Here is a 22,054-nt window from a genome sequence, read left to right as displayed (position 1 = left end):
GCTCCAGACACCCCTCAATCCTGGAGGCCCCCGTTCGCGCCTGGGGTGGAGGCCTTCACGGGGACGATTCGGACCCGTGCGCACCGAGCACGTACCCCGGGTCCCCGCCCCGGCAGCGCCAGCTCACCCCACGCGCACGCTGCCGGGGACAGAGACATTCCGTCCTCTCTCCGCCCCTTCGCACGCCCGTGCTGATCTCCGCCTGTTCCCTGTCCTCGGGCTCACCCGCGGCGCTGCCGTCCCACGGGGCCTGTCTCCACCTCTCAGCCGGCACTCGCACGCTCCTCCCCGGGGAGAGCGACTCAGGCCGGGGGTGTCGCGCTCCGTCACTGCCGGAGGGGACTGCCGCCGACAGGAACACCCTTGCCTCCAGTCCGCTGGACTTTTTCTTCGCAGACTTCCGGACACGCCAGGCTCGCGTGTCTACCGGCTTCCCGGTTCCTCCCCCGGGGCGCGGGTCCCTACTGTGCGCTCTCGTCCGCGCCGTGTGACCCCATTTTTTTTAACAAGGCCCAAGGAACACTGCTGTGCTATGTAGACCGGTGAACCAGTAAATTCTCATGATTCCGAGCGGAGGACACAAGTGGCAAGAACCTGAGCTACTGTGGGTGCTCTGTGCTCAGACGACACGCTTCAGGACGGACACGCTCCCTTTTGTTCTAACCCGGTGCGTGCTATCGCGGTGGATTCGACACGGGGAAGAGCTCGCGTTTCTATCGCATTTTCAGCCCAGCACGATCTGTGCGCAGTCCACCAGGAGGCGCGGTGCGACCCGGGCTCCTGCCCCGCCCCTGCCCCGAAACCTGGCCCCTCGCTGCGCCAGGTCACCCAAGCAAAGACGGAGCCGCGACGGCTTAGTCTTTCCAAGCGAGAAAATCCAACCGTGTTCAAGAAACGAGCAGCTGAACATTTCTACAAATGGACACGACAGGCGCCTAGGCTTTTTAACTGTCCTGATGCCCACGAGCGTCACCGTGATCCCAGGAGGCCGGCGAGGAGCTCCCGTCCAGTGACACTACGCCCTCGTGCGCCCATGTGCACTCGCGGGTCTTCCGGCCCCCGAGGGACAGAAGCTGTGCGGGTGTGGGTGGCACCCGGGGCAGGACAGGGGCTCGCAAGGTCCAGGGCTCCGGGCACGGAGCAAGTCCCGGGACGCGGCACACTGCACGGAGCACGCACTCTTACTGCGTTTCCAAGTTGCCGAAAACAAATCTTCGAGGTCGTCATCACAAGGCAAAACCCCGTGACTGCGCTCGGTGCCAGAGCTCGGACTTCCTGTGGGGATGGCGCTGCAAAAACGCACAGCTGTTGGTGCACAGCCGGGACCGGATCTCAATAAAAGTGCCGAAACAAGACGCCGTCGAGGCACAAACGGTCGTCACGGGAGGGTGCGTGTGTCCGTCCGCTCTTCCCTCTGCTCAGGAAGGAGCAGACGAGAACGCCACCCCAGCTTCAGACCAAGCAGGAGAGCCTTCGGGGGAGCAGCCCCTGGACTTGTGAGGACACAGAGATTGAGTGACTCTGGCCTGACGAGGGCCCGGTCCCGGCGGTAAAGCTTAGAGAGCGGAGCTGGGTGTATACTGTTCACACTGACAGCAAAGGCGGTATTTCCCACGACCCTGGTCTGGCCCCCACCCCTGCCCCATGCAGCCCCCAGACCCTGCATAGTGCGCACAGCTCGCTCCCCCCGCACCCGGCTGCACCTGTCCCACGTGACTGCCTTGTGGCAACACTCCGCAGAGGGAGGAGGGTGACCGGCAGGGAGGACACAGGACCTGGGCCACGGGTGTGTGGAGTCCGAGTCGGGAGGAGTCGGGCCCCAGCCGGGGGAGGCCCAGGAGTCCACCTCGGCCCGAGGCAGGCATCCCGGCCTCCTAGCCCACCCGCGTCCAGTCCTGCGATGTGAGGACGACCAGAGCACAGCAGCCGTCGATGTCCCCTCCCCACCGCCAGCCCCGATGCTGCCGTGGCCCAGCCTGGCAGAGGGGGTTAAGCCCTAGGTTCGGATGCCCACGGCTTCATCATCTTAGGATTATTCTGGAAGGCAGAGGCACCCGAGGTCCAAGTCAGCGCTCAGTGGATACAGCTCGGGGGAAGGGCGTGTTCGACTCATGCCAGCTGCTGCTCCGTGGGGCGTGCCCAACTCAAAGGGACACCCTCACCCCAGGACCGCAGGATGTCCCACACACTGGCACACAGGATCCTTATGTGGGATCGAATCACAATGAGGTCACTGGGAGGGATCTCATAAAAGGAGATTCACCCTCTTGCCTCTAGAAAACACGGTGCCACACAAGGGTCTACGAGAGGCAACAGAGATATTTAGGTTGAGCAAGTAGCACAGTGCCTGTGACAGAGGGAACATCTGTGAGTCATTATTCCTTTTATTTTCATTTTGAGAGAGAGAGAGCAGGGGAGGGAGGGGCAGAGGGAGAGGAAGACAGAGAATCCCAAGCAGGCTCCTCGCTGACAGCACAAAGTTCCACGCGGGGCTTGAACTCACAACTAGATCATGACCTGAGCCGAAATCAAGAGTCAGACGCTTGACTGAGCTCCCCCTCCCCCAGTTGCACCAACTTTTACCCTTTTTTGAGCATGAGCTTCATGAGCTGTATGTATTTCCTGCACCGAGCTGCACCGTCACATCCCCTGTCCCCAGGGTCGCCACCAACGCCATCTGAACGTCATCCTATCAAAGAGGGTGCCGGGGTTCTTCAGTTCATCGAGACAATTGCCCAGGACAATAATGTGAAACCAGGCCAGTGTCCAGGACCACTGACAACAGGGACACCGCGTCCACCGTCTGGATTTACTTGGCTGTCTCCTTACGGCTCTGCTCAAGCCACTTCCCTCACTCCTGCAGCCTTGGGTCCAAGGGTATAGCTAGGTGCCATGTTTTCCCTTTAACCTAACAATTTCAAGGTTGAGGGTGACCATGTGTTTTCATCAGGGCATCAAATACACACTTAAAGTGCAGTGGAAAATACACATGAAGACTTTACAATCACATTTAGTTTTAAATGGGACACTAGTGCCTTTTCACTTCGTGTCTCTGAGTGGAGCTCACCCAAAGACAAGGACTGAAGGCGAAGGGACGGGAAAAGGTATTCCGTGCAAATGGAAACTAGAAGAAAGCTGGGGTAAGCACACTTAAATCAGATAAAACAGACTTTATTATTATTATTTTTTTTTAATTTTAAGTAGCCTCCCTATCCAATGTGGGGCTTGAATTTACAACTCTGAGATTAAGAGTCACATGCCCTACACACTAAGCCACTCGGGTGCCCCCAAAATGGACTTTAAAACAAACAATGTAATAAGACAAAAAAGGGCACTGAATAAAGATGTCAGTTCAACAAGAGAATAAGATATTTGTGTGTATTTAATGTACCCAACATAGAGAAGTGAAATGTATAAAGCGGCCATTAATAGACCAAAAGGGAGTAAGAAAACCAATAAGAGCAACCCTATAGTCAGATCAACTAGGCAGGGAAATAAGAAAAATACTGACCTTAAACAATGTTAGACCAGGTGGACTTCACAGATAGACACACTCTTCTCAAGCGCACGTGGGACATTCCCCAGAATAGATACTATGTTAGGCCATAAAACAAGTCTTATTAAAAACAAAAACAAAAACAAAAAAACATACCAAGCATTATCAGCCACAACAGTATGCAACTAGAAATCAATTAGGAGAAAACCTGAAAATTCACGACTACGTGAAGTTTAAGCGACATGCTACTTAACAACGCTTCAAAGAAGAAATCAAAAGGGAAATCAAAGTATACCTGAAGACAAATGAAAATGCAAGTACGACACACCAAAACGAATGGGATACAGCAACAACGGCTCTACGAGGAAAATTTACAGAGATGAACGTCTACTCAAGAGACAAAGTTCCAAAAGCAACAACCTACCATTATAGCTCAAGGAACCAGAGAAAGAACAAAGGCCAAGGTTAGGTGAAGAAAGGAAGCAACGAAAATCACAGCGGAAATAAAAATGGGAGAGAATGAAAAGCCCAGTGAAACAAAGAACTGATTCTTTGAAAGGATGAACACGATTAACAAACTTTTAGCTACAATCACCTAGACAGAAAGGACTGAAATAAAATCAGAAATCAAAGAGATACACGGATACCACAAAATCAGCAAGAACCGTAAGAGACTGCCAGGAGCAATTATCTGCCAAAAAATCGGTCAACCTACAATAAACGGATAAGTTCCTAAAAACACACAACTTTCTAAGAGAATCCGAACAGACCAGACCAGACCTATCACTACTAAGGAGATCGAATCAGTAAAGAAAACCTCCCAACAAACCACAGTCCAGGGCCAGACGGCTTCACAGGCTGAGTTCTGCTCAACATTCAAAGAAATAACAACACTCCTTCTCAAACACTTTCGGAAATATAAGAGAAGGCGATACTTCTCAACACATTTTACCAGGCCGGCATTACCCAGATCCCCAGACCAGATCAGGATGCCACAAGCAAGGAAATGTAATACCATTATCTCTGATGAAAATAAATGCAAAGATCTCCAACAAAGTATTAGCGACCCATATTCATCAATATATTAAAAGGATCCTACACCATGATCGAGTGGGATTTTTTCCAAGGATGCAAGGGATGCTTCAGCATCTCTGAATCAATTATACACCACATGAACAAAATAAAGGTTAGAAATCTTATGATCATCTCAACAAATGCAGCAAATGTACTTGATAAAATACAACATCTGTTAATGATAAAAACTCTCAAAAAAGTGGGTATAGAGGGAACATAACTCACACAATAAAGGCCATATGTAACAAACCCAGAGCAAACTTCATACTCAATGAAAACTTCTATAAGCTCAGGAACAAGACAAGGATGCCCCTCTTGCCACTTTTATTCAACTAGCCAGAGCCATTAGGCAGAAAAATAAAAGGCAAATTGGCAAAGAAAAAGTAAAACTGTCGCCATCTACAGATGGCACATTACATACAGAAAACCCTAAAGACACCACCAAAACAAGTGTTGGAACGAATAAACAAATTCAGTTAAGTTGCAGGATACAGACATCACTATGCAAAATCGGCAGCATTTCTAAACACTGACCAAGAACCTGCAAAAAGGCAAGTTAAAAAAACAATCGTAGTTACAACTGCATCAAGAAAATAAAATACCCGGGAATAAATGTAACCGGGAAGGTGAATGACAGTAAACTGTAAAACACTGATAAAAGAAACTGAAGGTGACGCCAATAAATGGGAAACTATTCCATGCTCATGTATTGTTAGAATTACTATCGCTAAAAAATCCATTCTGCCCAAAGCTGTCTATAACCCAACGCAGTCCCAATCAAAATTCCAATGCCATGTTTCACACAAAGAGGAAATCCATAAGTTTGTATGGAATCAACAAAAGACCTCAAGTAGCCCAAGTAATCTTGACAAAAAAGAACAAAGCTGGAGACATCAATTTCAAACTGTACTACAAATCTGTACTGATCCAGGCAGCGTGTATTGGCATAAAAACAGACATCTAGATCAAGAGAACAGAAGAGCCCCAGTAAACCCATACACCTGTGGTCAATTTCTAACAAAAGATAAAAAAATATACCATGGGGAAAACAGCGTCTTCCCCAAATGACGCTGGGTGAGCGGAAACACCAGCTTACACCACACATACAAATTAACGTGAAACGGATTAAGGACTTAAATGTTAAGACTTAAGCCACAAACTCCTAGCAGAAAACATAGGCAGTACACTCCTTGACGTCCGCCATAGCTATTGTTTTTTTTTTTTGATCGGATACCAAAAGCAAAGGCGACAAAAAAGCAAAAAATAAACAAATGGGACACCGAACTAAAAAGGTTCTGCGCAGCAAAGCAAACCGTCAACAAAATGAAAAGGCAACCTATGGAATGAGAGAAGATATTTGCAAATCATTGCATAAGGGGTTAATATTCAAAATACATAAAGAAGTCATTCAACTCAACAGCAAAAGAAAAACAATCCAATTAAAAAAAAACAGGTAGAGGATCTGAAGAGAAATTTTTCCACAGACATGAAGATGGCCACCAGACATGAAAAAAAAAATGCTCAACGTCACTCGTCAGGGAAATACAAATCAAAACCAAAATGAGATACCCCCTCGCCCCTGTCAGAATGGCTCACGTTAACAACATAAGAAACAACAGGTGTTAGCGAGGATGTGGCTGAAGGGGAACGCAAACTGGCGTAGTTGTTCTGGAAAACGATATGGAGGTTCCTCAAAATATTAACAATAGAAATACCAGGGGCACCTGGGTGGCTCAGTCAGTTGAGCATCCGACTTTGGCTCAGGTCACGATCTCACGGTTCACGAGTTCGAGCCCCACATCAGGTTCTCTGCTGAGAGCACAGAGCCTGCTTCGGATCCTCTCTCCCTCTCCCCCCCCCCCCCTCTCTCTCTCAAAAATCAACAAACATAAAAAAATAAAAATAGAAATACCATATGATCCAGAAATTCCATTTCTGATTACTCTAAGATAACAAAAACACTAATGTAAAAATGTATATACACTCCCATATTTATTGCAGCATTACCTGCAATAGTCAGGATATGGAGGCAACCTGAGTGTGTGTTGACAAGTAAAAAGATAAATACGACGTGGTGTACGTATACAATGGAATACTATTCAGTGATTAAAAAAAAAATCTTGCCATTTGGGACGATGCGGATGGACCTTAAGGGTACTTTGCCATATGAAATAATTCAGAGAAAGACAAATACTGTATGATTTTCACTTATATGTGAAATTAAAAACACTAAGCTCATAGACACGATACATTGGTGGTTCTAAGAGGTGGGCTGGGGTTGGGGAGGGAAGGGGAGCAAAATGAATCTAGAGGGTCAAAGGTACAAACTTCCAGTTATAAAGTCAGTCAGTCAAGGGAATGTGAAGCACAGCAGGGCGACCATACTTAATAATACCAAATTGCATACTTGAGACATGCTAAGAGTACGTCTTAAGAAAGTTTCTTCTTATGATGCCAGCTTCTTTTTTTTTTTTTTTTTTTAAATTTTTTTTTTTCAAAGTTTATTTATTTCTGGGACAGAGAGAGACAGAGCATGAACGGGGGAGGGGCAGAGAGAGAGGGAGACACAGAATCGGAAACAGGCTCCAGGCTCCGAGCCATCAGCCCAGAGCCTGACGCGGGGCTCGAACTCACGGACCGCGAGATCGTGACCTGGTTGAAGTCGGACGCTTAACCGAGTGCGCCACCCAGGCGCCCCATGATGCCAGCTTCTAACTATGTATGGTGGCAAAGGTTAACCAGACTCACTGCGATCATTTCGCCATGCAAATATCGAGTCATTATATGTTGTACATCTGTAATTAAATGTTCACCGATTATACTCAAAAAACAGTGCTGAAACTATAAATAATCATATGCAATGGTGTTTAAGACAAAAGTCATAACCAGAAACGTTTTAAGAAAGGACATTTCACAGGGCGCCCGGGTGGCTCAGCTGGTTAAGTGTTCGGCTCTCGACTTCGGCTCAGGTCATGATCTCGTGGTTTGTGGGTTCGAGCTCATGCTGGGCTTTTTACTGAGTGTGGAGCCTGCCCGGGATTTTCTCTCTCTCTGCCCCTCCCCTGCTCACGCTGTCTCTCTCTCAAAACAAATAAACATTTAAAAAGAGAGAGAGAGGGGCGCCTTGGGTGGCTCAGTCAGTTGAGCATCCGACCTCGGCTCAGGTCATGATCTCACAGTCTGTGAGTTCGAGCCCCGCGTCGGGCTCTGTGCTGACAGGTCAGAGCCTGGAGCATCCTTCCGATTCTGTGTCTCCCTCTCTCTGTGCCCCTCCCTTGCTCATGCTCTGTCTCCGTCTCAAAAAATAAAAACATTAAAAAAAAACTAAAAAAAAAAAAAAAAAAAAGAGAGAGAGAGAGAGAGGAATGTGCCGCTTAAATCCATCTACCAGAAAGGAATCTAGGTTCGCACAGACTTCTGACGTGGTCAGCCCGGCAAACACACACCACCCCTTCCTGGGATGCAGACAGAGGTTTCCCTGGGAGGAAAGGTAAGAACTCCTGAAGGCCAGAGTCCAAAGTCTACTTTCTTTTTTTTTTTTAACGTTTATTTATTATTGAAAGACAGAGACAGTCAGAGCGTAAGCAGGGGAGGGGCAGAGAGAGAGGGAGACACAGAATCCGAAGCAGGCTCCAGGCTCTGGGCTGTTGGCACAGAGCCCGACGCGGGGCTCGAACTCACAGACCTCGAGATCATGACCTGAGCGAAGTCGGACGCTCAACCGACTGAGCCACCCAGGCGCCCCAAACTCTACTTTCAGAGGCTCCCTTCAAGGGACAGCTCGTGCACATGGAGAACGAGCCCAGGAGCACCGGGCTTGGCCCCAGCTCTGCTGAAACCGGCATCTCGAGGTGGCTCTTCCATGTACGGGTTCCATTCTAAGTTCATGCATTCTGGGACTTCTTCAGCGTTCACGCTCACCGTTCTTAAAAATTAAAGTACACATCTCACTAAAAAACCCACTGATCATCCATTCATTGCTACATGATTCGAACCACCCCCGGATTCACTCAACATTGAGCACCCTGTGTGCCAGGCTCTGAGATTCGGTACCGAATACACCTCCCAGCCCTCAAGTACCGGTCTAGGGGGAGGAAAGCAGCGACAGATCAGCCTTGCACGGCGAGCCCTAAACACGGATGAGCAAAGTGCCGGGTGAGGCCGAATTCACTTAAACCCACCAATTGTTTGAGTCTACAAATCTGGCGTAACTTATCCTGGAGTAAATACACACACTCGCTGCCCGTTTACAGACGACGCGCTGTTACCAATGATGTGAGGAGAAAGCACTCCAAGGGCATCCAAGCTGCTGTGGCGCAGGGGACGTGCACGGCCTAGTATTCAAGTGTGGCACGGGCGACTCATGCCACAGAGGGCGGACGCGGTGAGGACGGAAGGAAGCTCAAGCGTGAAGGCAGGAGGAGCGTGGCGAGGAGGGGTGCCGCCGGGGGCGACGCGGCACAGGGTCACCCGCGTGCGGGGCGGCGTGAGAAGACAGCGGGTGCGCGTGGACTCACGAGGACTCCCCGGCGGTAGCACACGTGCCTCCGCGACGAGCTCTTCCCGCGGCCCCCCCCTTCCAGCTTGCAGGGGGACTGGGGGGTGGGGGGGGGAGACACACAGGCCAGGAGGAGCGGGAGGCCAGGACCCACCGCAGGGACCTGAGCTACGCGAGGCAGTGACGACGCCTGGAGTGAGGGGCTGGGCGACGAGGGCTCGGGAGGAGTGGCTGCAGCCCCCCCGGCCGCCAGCGCTCCCCGACGTGGCGCCCTGCCGCTCGCCGCGATTTAGACGACTTGAATTCCCCGTCAAAGACCCCAGGCGCGAGGATCGGCAAGGCCCGACTCGCGGGCCTTCGTGAGTCAAGTGTTTTTGGAACGTGGCCACTTGTTTACCTGCGGTCCACGCCGCTGCCACGTGGGGGCGGAGCGGGGCTGGGAGAGAGGCCACGTGGCTCTTCGTGACAGAAACTCTGGCGGTCTGTCGGGTGTTAGTCTGTAAAGACTAACAGAGGAGTTCAGGGTCACCACGCTGTCCCTCAGGCACCAGGCGCACACGGCTTACGGGAGCGGAACCCCAGAACCGCCCGGGACGAGCTGCTCGCACGGCGTACATCTGGGCCCCTCGACGTGGAGACTTCGTGCACGGCAGGGGCTGTTCGTCCGGCCGGGGGTCCCCTGGGGCCCACCTGCCCAGGGAGGAGCCCGGGACACGCGGGCACATCAGCTGGTACACGGGGCGCACGCAGAAGCGATGGCTCTGCTCTCACGACGGCTCACAGGCAGGTGCTCACCGGGGCAGAACCGCCGCGGAAGGCCAAAAGGACGCCGGCCGCCTACAAGCCGCCCTCACCTGCTTCCCCTAACAGGAAGGGCGCCTCCAGTCCTCCCACGAGCCCAGATGAGGAAGAAACAAGTTAAACGGAGACCAGAGGTGGGGACGGGCAAGAGGCAGGCCTGTTTCCCTCAACGGCACGCTCTGGTGGGAGCCAGGAGACGGCCTCCGAGTCTGCCTCCCGCGTTAGTGCACAGACTAAGCCAGCACCTCGGGTGCTTCAGCCCGGAGCGTCCCTCCTCGCCAACGTCATACGATCTGTCAGCGGTCCGCACGGTTCCCGTCACGGGTGATGACCACGGTCGAGGAGGAACAGTGCTTGAGGTCTGTCTCCTCGTGGGCGAAAACCTTCGTGGGAAAGGCCTCTAAGAAATGGGCCCACATTTTATCGCCATCTTTTTAAATGTTTGTTTATTTTGGGGCCGAGGGCCAGACAGAGAGACACAGGCTTTGAATCAGGCTCCAGGCTGAGCTGTCAGCACAGAGTCCGATGTGGGGCTCGAACTCACAAACCGTGAGATCATGAGCTGAGCCGAAGGCGGATTCTTGACTGAGCCACGCAGGCGCCCCGACACGGGCACACACTTTAGATGGACTCTACTTCGTGAAAGTAAAGGTCTATAATTTAGAGAAGTGTTGCTCTTTTAAAAGCCGGGGTGCACAGTGATCCAAGACCAGCCACACCCACCAAGAGACAAGGCAGCCGCGCCCCCCTCCGCAGTTGTGAGCGGGACACACAGGAGTTCCCTACGAAGACGAGGTTTGACATCCAGCGCCTCATGAAAGAGCCCGGGACCCAGACACGACCGTCCTGCGCTGCCGGGTGAACACGTCCACGTGTTCAGAAGCGTCCACACCACCCTGGATTAGCCCCTGGCTGTGGATGTTCCAGCAAGTTCCAGCGGAAGGGCTCAGCCAGGTTTCCGAGCCGAGCTCTTCTCCGCAGGCTGCTGGAGGAAGCCAGGTCCCCGAGCCTGTGGCTCCGAGCCCCCTCTCGCTCCAGGGGCCGCCCACGTTCCTGCAGCCCCTCTGCCTTCAAAGCCAGCATCAGCAGGTCCGCCACGCGCCTGCCATCTCCCCACCCCCCTGCCGCCGGCCACAGACACCTGGTGGCTTTAGGTCAGGCCCACCTGACCAGGGGCCGAAAGGTCAACGGATTGGTAACTAATCGCATCTGCAAGATCCTTTTTTCCATGGGAATGAGGGCTCACCGTCCCCGAAGAGAAGGAATTACACGGTGTGAGCGGCCCTGGGGATCATCTACAACTGTGTCCACCACCGGGTTCCGAGAAAGGCGATCTCGCTTCGTCTGGCGGGACGACACCCCGGTTGTCGGAGGCGACACGGCACGGCATCCACAGACTCTCCCTGAACGCAGCGCACAGCGGTCAGGCCGACGGAGCCCCCGCCCACGCTGGGCACTAGACGTCTTCCGGAAGGCCTGCAACGGAGGAAGAACGTGCTTCCTCACGTCGAGAGCAGCCACTTACTGGCTGCCAGCAGCTTAGCGTGAAACCAGGAGACCCCGCCCCTCGTGCGCTTGGGCGCGGGATTAATGCAAGGGTGTAAGCAGGACAGCCCCCGGCCGGAGGCTGGGGTGGGGCTGGGGCTGGACACGGTCCAGTCACCCACCCACACGACTGGACAGTGCCATCCGCCATCGCAGCCTCGACCCACCTCCCCCTCCCCCGACGACCGTTGTGTCCAGTCCCCAGAGAGTGGCCGCTCACCTCCCCTTTCTGTCCATTCCATCCCCGCACGTCAGCAGAGGGGCTCGACAGGACTCCATTAGTAGAGGAGGGGACAGATTCAGGGGTAGAGCCGTTCATCAAAAAACAGAATTCGACTTATTTACGAACAGAAGTTAGCGGCACAGAGTAGAAGCATTTGGTATAAAGACAGGCCGCTTTGCTGGTACTCCCACTTTAGAAGTAGGGTTCTCACCTCCGCCATTGGCTCTGTCTGCTCCTCCCGGGCCTGGAGTAGCTTTTCTGGATTAGCTAGAACATCAATGGTTTCTCCCTTGTTTTAAGTCCAGAAAGAGTGATGCTGGAAGTACATTTTAAGTGGCTTTGATCATTTCTATCTTTCCTCCCAATTAAATGCTGAAACTACACCGTTCTCTGTAGTAACTTAGAAAATGTATTGGAAGAGAATGGAAAAGGATAATTTGGGTGTAGAAATAGGCGCACGAATACGTATTACACGTGCACCGGACATAAATGTGCACAAAGACACTGGCTTAGCACCTGTGTGTCCCTGCAAACCCCTCCCCACCCTGTCCTGCCTGCTCTCTGCCCTGACAGGGACTCTTGGGAGCTGCACTGAGGCCCCTTGCTCCGTGGCTCTGGTCTGGTCCGAGGGACACAAGTGCCATTTGCCAATAAGTGTTAGTCCTCCTTACCGTTATTAGCCTGTGCGACTCACACGACCGGAAGGACATGGCCTTTACTACCGGGGGATGGTCGGGATGGACCTGACCCGGAATGAGCTCAGTGGACAGGCTCTACAGAAATCTGTCTACCCCTCACACACATACTGGATAAGTAAACGGTATTCACTGCAAGCTAGACCCTGTTCAAAATATTCCATAAACGTTAGCAATTTTCATAACCACCTCTGGAGGCAGATCCTACGGTCATCCCCACTTTGCAGGTACGACTGAGGCAGGCAGGGGTTCAACGTGAGCTCTAACTAGTAAGAGAAACCAGGGTTTGAACTTGGGCAGGCGACTCAAGACCCCGTTCTCAGGCACCGTGTTTGGCCGCCAGTCACGAAAAGTAGTACAAGCAAGTGGCGAAGCTTCGTTCAGGGACAGTGACTGCGTCGTCGCCTCACTGCTGCCTTCAACAAGCAGCTGGCTGAGAAGGTGCCAGTCACCAGATTCTAGACAGAGACAACAGCTCTCGGAACTGCTCTGCGTGTGTAATAAACCCGAGCTGGGTGTGTACCAAACAGTCCTGCTCTCCCACACGTCCTACAAGCCTACACGCAGGACACACACCAGCGCGTCTCCGTTGAGAAATACACACACGACAGTCCCAAACGCTCACTCCCTTGTATTGTCTCGTTGTCCCAGCAGGGCTAAAACGTGTGAGGAAACACGTCCCGACTGTTCTGCAACACCACCATTAGGTGTCCGATTAGGGCTGTTATTTGCAATGTCAAAAGCCTGTGCAGGTGGTGCTGTCGTTCAGTTACGAAGATTGTTGGTCTAAACACGGACAAGAAGCAAGTGTGAGGAGCAGCTACCACAGGAGAATTCGGTCATTAAAGGGCTCAGAGTGCCACCAAAGACGCTCGCTCGGAGCGTCACCACAGAGAGGTGGTCGCTCAGCAAAAAACCTGCTCAAATGTCAGCAAAATCTTCAGAGATGACAACCATATTAGTCCAGTATCCGTTAGCAAACGGTATTTCACTGTATGAAGGCGTTAGAAGGTATTTGATACTGAGCGTTTTTTTTCTTGTAAGACTAAAGAAAAACATCAACTTTGCAGTTGCGAAAGACCCGTGTCTGTTTAAGTGCTGGGAGTGGTATCGGAACCAGGGGGGCAGGTGCCCGTGGGAGCCCACACCAGTCACTGTGCATAGGTGCCTCTCCAAGTCAGGGCTGTCCCCTGCCACCCACAGGCGAGAACACAGAACCCAACGCCAGAGAAATGCCCCACGTCACTGCAGGAGGTGGTGAGCAAATCTCACCGCGTCACCAGACTCCAAGCCTGGGGACCTTTTCACGTGTTTGCTTGCTGTCTCCCGGTGAAGGTTCGCTGGATATACCTTAGTTGTTTTATCACTCACCACCTTCACTGCACTAAACCACTATCAATGAACAAATACTTGGGGGCGCCTGGGTGGCTCGGTCGGTTTAGCGTCCAACTTTGGCTCAGGTCGTGATCTCAGAGTTTGTGGGTCAGAGCCTGTGTCAGGCTCGGTGCTGGCTGCTGGGAGCCTGGGGCCTGCTTTGGATTCTGTGTCTCCCTCTCTCTCTGCCCCTTTCCTGCTTGCACTGTCTCTGTCTCTCTCTCAAAACAAAACAAAACAAAACAAAACAAAACAAATATTGGTAGTTAACACCAAAAGTTGTAGCTAAAATAAGAGGATCGCTGGAGTGCCTGGGGGGCTCAGCTGGTTAAGTGGCCAACTCTTCACTTTGGCTCAGGTCATGATCTCAGGTTCATGGGTTCGAGCCCCGTGTCGGGTTCTGTGCTAACAGCTTGGAGCCTGATTGGAATTCACTCTCTCCCCTTTCTCTTTGTCCCTCCCCCCTAGTTGTTCTATCTCAAAATAAATACATCTAAAAAAAAAAAAAAAGATCATAGATTTTTAAAAATTTAAATATTGAAACTCTCAATTTTTTTAAGCCAAAAAAAAAAAAAACCCTAAGTAACTAAAACTGAAAGACGTACAAAAAGGTACAAAGAATTATATGACCACTGTGTTCTCACTATCCTGATTAATAAAAATTTGCTGATTAAGAAACTCCTGGAAGCTGTGGTCCCCAGAGTAAACACAATCCTGAATTCACCCGATTTCTTTGTAATTTTACTTCTAAGTGATACAGTAGTATCACACGCTCAAATTTTATGCGAGTAACTCGGCACGGGAGGTGTTTTCCGTTCCTGTTTTCTGTATCTAACGTTATGTTCATCAATTTCGTCACGCTGCCATCTGCCCCTCCACCTCCCTTCTCACAACATTTAACTACGTTATTGTGAGAGCTGTTTCACGATGCTGCTTCCATGCTGCGATGACCTGTAACGGCTGACTCCAAGGCTCACAGGTGAAATGTGTTCGGACGCGTTCCGGCCCGTGGGTGTTAGGAGATCCATCCTCCTGGGCCTTCGCGGGGAAGCCAGCACCGACCAACATCCCACGTCCAGGAAAGGCGCACGGGGGAAAGGGGTGTGTGTGCGCGGCACTTGTTACAAGACGATACGCACCGATGAGGGAAGGGCTAAGAAAATCACGGTGCGTCCGTTCCGTGAAACGTAACCAAGGAGGGGACGGAGCCACACACAGTGATGTGATTAATGCACATCCGTGGGTTCTCTGATCCCTTTGCAAGGTGAACCCTAACCCATCCTCCCCCCATGGAGGCCTGACACTGACCTCCTTCTAAGCAAGCAGAGGGCAGAGTGAGCGGCGCTCTGTGACTTCTCGGGCTAGGTCTTAGGAAGGTCAGCTCCTGCCTGGTGCTCCAGGATTTAGTGACCGCTGGGACTGCTCGCTTCGGGGAAGCAGGCACCCCCTCTTGTGAGGGCGCTGGAGCTACACCAGGAGAAACAGAGGCCTGGAGGCCAGCGGAGGAGTCACCTGGGAAGTGGGCCCTTGAGCCCGGCCCCCAGCCTCCTGAAGCTAACTCGTCAGCACCGGCTGTGCTAGTGCCCAGCTCCTAACCCACGGAGCCCGGAGACGAGCCTCCCGTCATCACGTTCCGGGGCTCGGTCACACGGCAGATGCAACACTGTGCCGACGCAGAAACATCAGTGTTTCCCAGCAAGCTGCAGAACAGCACGTATATACCCATTTGGTGCATTCACACCAGAAATATTTCTAGGGAATTACTGGGAGGGGAAGATGGGGGGGGGCAGATCCTCTTTTAGATGGTCTAAGTAAGCGCACCCACATTAACTTGAACGGTTTTTTTCAAAGCCCATAGTGACAAAATAAAAATAAAAAAACTTGCATCAGTTGATATTAAAAAGACTCTCAGTCCCTATAAAAGAAAAGAAAACTGCTTTAATTTTAGACCCTGCTAACAAGTTTCTGTTACGTGCTTTTCTGGCCAACTGCTGATTCAAAGCCACAGACAGAGAGAGGCGTGGGCCCCGGGAAGGCGGCCGACACCAAGGCAAGGCTGACGGTCGGGTCTCTGCACAAGGCAGAGGCTGAAACAGGCATGTGAACCACTCGAGGGCACAAACAAAGACCCCGTGTATCTAGAAGCCCTGAGGACGTGACTACAAAAACAGTGAGCGGTTTAAGTATTCCCTAAGTATTTGTTCCCGCCATCTCACAGACGGGGAGACGCCAGGGAGTGGAGCCGGGACCCACAGCACCCTGAATCCCACACTAATGACGCTCACTGGGTCACCCGGGTCCCCGATGTGATACAGAAAAGGGCGAGGGGGCCGCTCGCGGGGCTCCCTCCTGACCGTGCAGCTCTGCTCCGACCCGCGTTCACCTTCACGGGCAGGCACGTCTCAGAACGGGCTTCCGGCAAACGCCGGAGGTGGCAGAGAACCTGCGTGTTGGAAACGCAGCAGTGGGAAGAAGGACAATTGTGACGCATCTGACCCTCTGTCCATCGAGCACTCGAGACGTTGCGGAGGCAGCCGAGCGTCACAGGCTCGTGCGCTTAACGCCTCCGGCGCTCAAACGGCCACACACTTTCCAACCCGTGTACCCCGCCTCTAAAGCAGGGCCACGCTCCTCATCTCACCCGGTTACCGTGCAGAATTCGGGGACAGGGGAGATACCTGTACCAAGCCCGGCCTGAGAGCCCAGCTGCTGCCATGGTTACGGCCTCCATCCCCACAGGGTACGCGCACACAGACACGGCCGCGGCACAGACCCGCTTCCTCCCGACCGCCGTGCTCACCTCTTCCCACGGGAGGCGTCTCTGACGGGCACGTCCGCTCGCCAGTTCAGGGGCGACCACCTTCCAGACCCTCTACCTGGAAGCCACCTCTCCTGTTCCGAGCACTCCCTGTGGGGCTGCACTTCGCCCACTCACCTTTCGGTAGGGCGATTTCTTTCCTGCCTTTTCATTTACATTTCAAGCAGGGTAAGGGCACTGCCTGCATCAGGTACTGGGCTCCCGCCGTATCTCGCACCCTGCCCGGCGCACGGAGGACACGGTGAGGGAACGTCATGGGCCTATCAGGGGCCGCAGAACCGTCGGGTGGCTCGGATCCAAGACCAGCCGGGTTCGCGAGGCAGAGTCTGAGGATCCGCAGTGACCTCTGAGAGCTCGGACCCGCCCCCCCACCCCCACCCCGGCCCCCGACTGCCGTGTGTGTGTCAGAACAAGAGCCAGCACTTACACGAACAGTCACCCACGTAATCCGCACTACAACCCCATTAAGTAGAGGGAAACTGAGGCACACAGATGCGTCAGGTCACATCGTAATTCTTCTGCTTTGAACTAAGGTGAGAAAAAGCAAGGCCAATGGATCAGTCAACAGGAGGCAACAGTTCAAAAATGCTATTGTGGGGGCACCTGGGGGTGAAGCTCTGATTTTGGCTCAGGTCACGATCTCACAGTTGGCGAGTTTGGGCTCTGCATCGGGCTCTAATGACAGCACCGAGCCTGCCTGGGACCCTCTGTCCCCCTAGCTCTCTGCCCCTCCCCCACTTGTGCTCTCTCGCTCAAAAAATGGTTAAACATTTAAAAAATTAAGTACAAATGCATTCGTGAACACAAGAGTTTCCCAAGCATCACTACACTCTTGACAGTTTGCCTCCGTCAATTTTCACAGAACCCCTGCAGGTTAAAATCAGATGCCTGTTTTATTTCCCATTCTCCCATTCTTATCTTAAGGGCTACTAACACTTATGCCCTCCCCCCCACCAAGGCAGAAGTTTCTACCAGCTATAATCTATTCCCACCGATCTGCTGAGTTGGTTGGTTGCCCGCCTGCCGTCAGCTGCTCTGCAGGGAACCACATTAACAAAGGGCAAACAGTCAGATTTTTTACAAACAGGAAAACCTATCTAAGTGAAACCATCATCTTGGGTGCAAGTTTCCCCAGGATCAAGTTCTTTCCACTTTTTCCCTGAAGGGGTGACTTCAGGAGTCTTAGCTGTCTCCAGGAAGTTACCGAGATGGTCTTTAACTTCATAGGAATGGAAAAAAGCAGCAGGTTCACAACAAATAATGCACGCCACGATCTGGGATCCCTTCTGTCACTGCTGTGTAACAGCAAGGGCCAATTTCCTGCAGCGTGAGAAATGAGACCCAATGAGCTTGCGGCATCGTGTGTCAAAGGCCGTTTGATCCCCATGTCTCGATGGGCGTCCTTCACCTCTGAAGATGGACACGGGGAGAAAACTTCTATCGGTCTGGGGACACCCCGTCCATCACGCGGTGGCAGGTGGCTCCAGCCTGGGCCAAGACATCGGGTTTCACCACGGGAGTAGCCAACTGTGGACCAGCAGGCGTGTGTCAGGGGCCGTGCATCTGCGGTCTGATGCCACACCAGCCCGTGCGCGGGGGAGGGAGCCCCAGAAAAGGTTGTGTCCTGGTCCCCTTGAGGCCTCCGGGCTGCGGTGGGAACACAGGGGCATCCTTCCATCCTCTCCACCGATGACACGGCTCCCTGCTCTCCCTGTGCAGCTCGCTGCCCGCTCCCCCTCTTCCTCGGGGCAGGATGTGTGTTCCCACTTCTTCCCGGTGAACTTGGGTGCACACCTGTCCCTGGAGACCTTGGCGGCTCCCCGGGGCGCGCATGGCGTGCACCTCTGGGACCGTCCTGCGCTTGGGGACACCGGTGACAGAGTAGGCATGTCCGCTCCCCCACTTTCTTGGTCACCGTGCCCGTGGGCGGCGCGGGGCAGGACAACGTCTGGTGTCCAGTGTGGCCGTGCTCACTGCACACACTTCAGCTGTTGTTCCCTGGCCTCTGCCGATTAGGGCGAGCGTCAGGCGGGCCCAGGCCCCCATGGCCCGGGAGCGAGGGGACAGGGTGGCTGCCGCAGGGGAGGGGCAGGGAGGGCATCGGTTTTCAGGAAACATCCTGCCGAGAGGACGGGACGTCCTATCTGCGAAGACTGGAGAAGGCGCACAGCTGCACCTGCGAGAAGCCGCAGGAAGAGCTCACGGGGAAGCCTCTCCAGGGTAACTGACACCCTGGAGATGCTCCTACTGAGCAGGACCGACACCGCGCGGGTCACAGGTGTGACCACTCACCGACTCCAAGGGACACAGCGCATTTGCCGCAGCTCACGGGTGAGCACAGAGCCGATGGAGGGTCCTGGAGGGACCGAAGGCCAGCACCGTCCACGACCATCCGCGACAGGGGCCACCGGCTCCCCCTGTGGGGCTGAGGGACGGCGGACGGACAAGTGACCAGACCAGCCTGTCCCTCTCCCCGGATGGAACACAATCCACACAGACACCCTGGTGGCAACACTGTAAGAGATCTTCTGTTCATTCCAGCCCTAAAGTAGTAATAACTCAGGTGAGGCCACTTCCTTCTTGGTTTTATTCTGGTTCTTCATAATAGTGTTTATGGTTTATCCTTTTCAAAAATTGTCTTTCTACAAGAATGCACTTTTTTTTTAATGTTGATTTTTGACAGAGGGTCTGAGGGGGGGAGGGGGAGAGAGAGAGAGAGAGAGAGAGAAAGAGAGAGAGAGAGAGAGAAAAGAGAGAGAATCCCAAACAGGTTCTGAGCTGTCAGCACAGAGCCCCATGTGGGGCTCAAACCCATGAACCATGAGATCATGACCTGAGCCGAAGCTGGACCCTTAACCGACCCGGGCACCCCCAGAATGCACTTTTCAGTTTGTGCCTGTGGGACAGTTACAGGAAGTGTTCTGTTACACGGTAAGTTCTGGAGAATCAAGTGGAAGCTTCTACAATTAGACTTTTCTCTTGGAGATGGTCTTCAGCACCCCTCTCTGAATCTTCCACTCCAGCCTTGAGAAAAACATTTCCTAAAACGAACAAACACAGAAACAGAAACTCCTGTCCTGTTTGCCACATGTCACCATACTTAAGCCAAGCCGACTGCTGCCATCAGAGCACTGCACTAAGCACAAGTTTTACATCTTACAGCACGTTTCGGTGGTAAGCCGGCATAGGTTTCGGACGCGGCCAGAATCCCTGAATTCACAGGGATTTAGCACCTGAAGCACTTAGCCTAAGAAGTTTAACCTGGAGCCTCGATTAGGAGCAGCAACTCCGGGAGACCCAGCAGGAAGGGAGGCTACGCTCTTTGCAGAGACAGTGACACACGGACCACATGTGTGGTGCCAAGTCTCACCAACATGATGACGCTTACACAGTGTCCTGGGTACAGAATCACTCCAGACTGTTCGACCCTGAAACAGGAGCTCTGTGGACGGAAAGAACGAAGTCACGCCAAATTTGGATCACACAGCGACACTTCCAAGGAAAGCAAATGCGTAGAATAGTCCATTTAACTGCCAACAAGCACCACTCAACACTTTCTCCTCGTTCAGTCTGAGGGTTCAGGCAAGAGCTGTAGGGTGCTCGTGAGCTTACACAGTGACTATCACACAGCTGAGCATCAGGAGAGGGCTTAACACATGGAAAGATAAATCCTACGAATAAGGCAAAGTGACGTTTCCTGCCGACATCTTTTCCTAAATCTTGTGGTCTCCCCAGAACGATACCCCGAGGAGTCCCTTGCATTTTGCCTGTTAGGACACTTGATGGGCACTGTCCAGATTAAGTCTATACCATCTGTCTCTAAGTAGCAGGGTGTAAGTGTTTACTTTCCCGGGGGTTGAGGGTGCAGATTCCACAGTGTTCTTCAGTTTCCACCCCGCCCTGTGTCATCCGCTGGAGGGGCTGTTCCGGTCTGGCAAAGGTAGTGCCTTATTCTGGGGTCTCACTGACCCTGGAGACCACACATCACATGGTACTGGCCAGTCCTTCCTGAGTTTCTCATGACCACAGGGTATGACTGTGGAAAGGTCAAGGATCCCGTCTGGCAGCTGTATCACGAGCCCATCCGATTCCTTGGACACAGGAGTCGCGTGTTCTTTTACTCAGTGAAAAAGGAGATTCTCATCGATAAAAGGAGGTAGGTCAACAAGGTCCACATTTTAAACACATTAGAAATCCACAGTTTTACTTAAAAAATACTTGTACGAGTCCTTTTCCTAAACTACGTAGCAGTACATGTTGATGAGGAAAAATTCCAACAGCAGGGACTGCACGTCGGCATTTGGTAAGAAATCCTCGAGAGTGAGGGCACCGGACGGCGACACAGGACGCTTCTGTGCCCCCCACCCCGAGAACCACCACTATTCACACGCTCAACAACTACTCACACCCGAGACAGCGGCGACAGAGTCCCAGACCGTGAGGCAGAGGCCGAAGACAGAGCACATCAGGAGGTAGGAGACGGCCACGGGTGATCGCAGTGCCCCTCCCCCAGGCCAGCGCTGCACCGGGCAGATGCCCCTGTACCTGTGGTCCCTCCAGGCAGGAGAGGACCCGGGACACATATCCAGCTCCCCCATCCTGCAGGTGCCTCTTTGGGAGCCCCCACTCAGGTTGTGCCCAACGGGGATCTTAGCAAACAGATGTCCCCCTCGCAGGGCCCAGCCGGCCGGCCCAGCAGCAACCCTGCTCATCTGCAGCGCCCAGGCAGGGGTGAGCCGAGGGAGTGTGTGCCCCGCAGCCCTGCCTTCTGCGGGTCCTCAAATGAAGACACTTGCTGGCCCTGCAGCCTGGCCTGCCCCCGCCCAGGCCGGTCAACCGTGGGGTGCAGCCTCGGGCCCCTTCCTGCCCAGACAGCCTGCCGGGAAGCTCGCCCCGGCCCTGTCCCGGTGGGAAAGCAGAGCCACAGCCCCGCCCCGCCCCACCAGGGAGGCCCGCAAAACGCTTGGAGCATGCAGAGCAGCACACACGGGGGTCAGCCCGCAGGACAGAGCCGGTGGCCCACTTCAGCCAGAGAGTCACCCCGAATCCAGACACGAGCCCTGTGGGCCCCAGAGCTCGTTCTGCTCACGCGCCCTCGCAACCCCTTCCAGCGCTGTTCCCCCTGCAGCCCGCTCAGCAGTGGAGACAAACCGCACACGGCACGCATCACGGGCCGTCCTCAGGGCTGCTCACGGCGCACGGCGGGTGGGTCAACGGACCTGCAGAAAAGCTGGCAGCCCCCCACGGCAGAGACACTGGCTCAGAGCCCAGCCCCCGGCTGCTCAGGAGCTGGTGCGGATGGCCCCGACAGTGTGGACAGCCCGGACGGCCAGCCCCACCCAAGTCCAGGCAGCCACAGTGCCCACCATGCCGCCTCGCCCAGGCAGGGAACCCAGCCACCAGTCCCGCCCATCTCTCTGCGGCCGACCGCACAGACCCCAAGAGCAAGCCCACCTGCCCGCGTCCACAAACCCAGACACATCGGGTGAAGACCTGACTCTCTAGAAGAAGACAACTGCTTGCTTACACA

General features: G+C 53.4%; 1 protein-coding gene across 1 annotated transcript in view; it reads right to left on the bottom strand.

Annotated features, from left to right (window-relative positions):
- Nucleotides 1–22,054, bottom strand: part of TMEM123 (transmembrane protein 123) — a 57,132-nt gene that overhangs the window by 4,917 nt on the left and 30,161 nt on the right. The window lies entirely within an intron of this gene.

This window comes from Puma concolor, chromosome D1 (genome assembly GCF_028749965.1).
Source record: "Puma concolor isolate L17-30 chromosome D1, mPumCon1.1.hap2, whole genome shotgun sequence".
NCBI lineage: Eukaryota > Metazoa > Chordata > Mammalia > Carnivora > Felidae > Puma > Puma concolor.
This window is presented reverse-complemented; position numbering and strand designations above follow the sequence as displayed.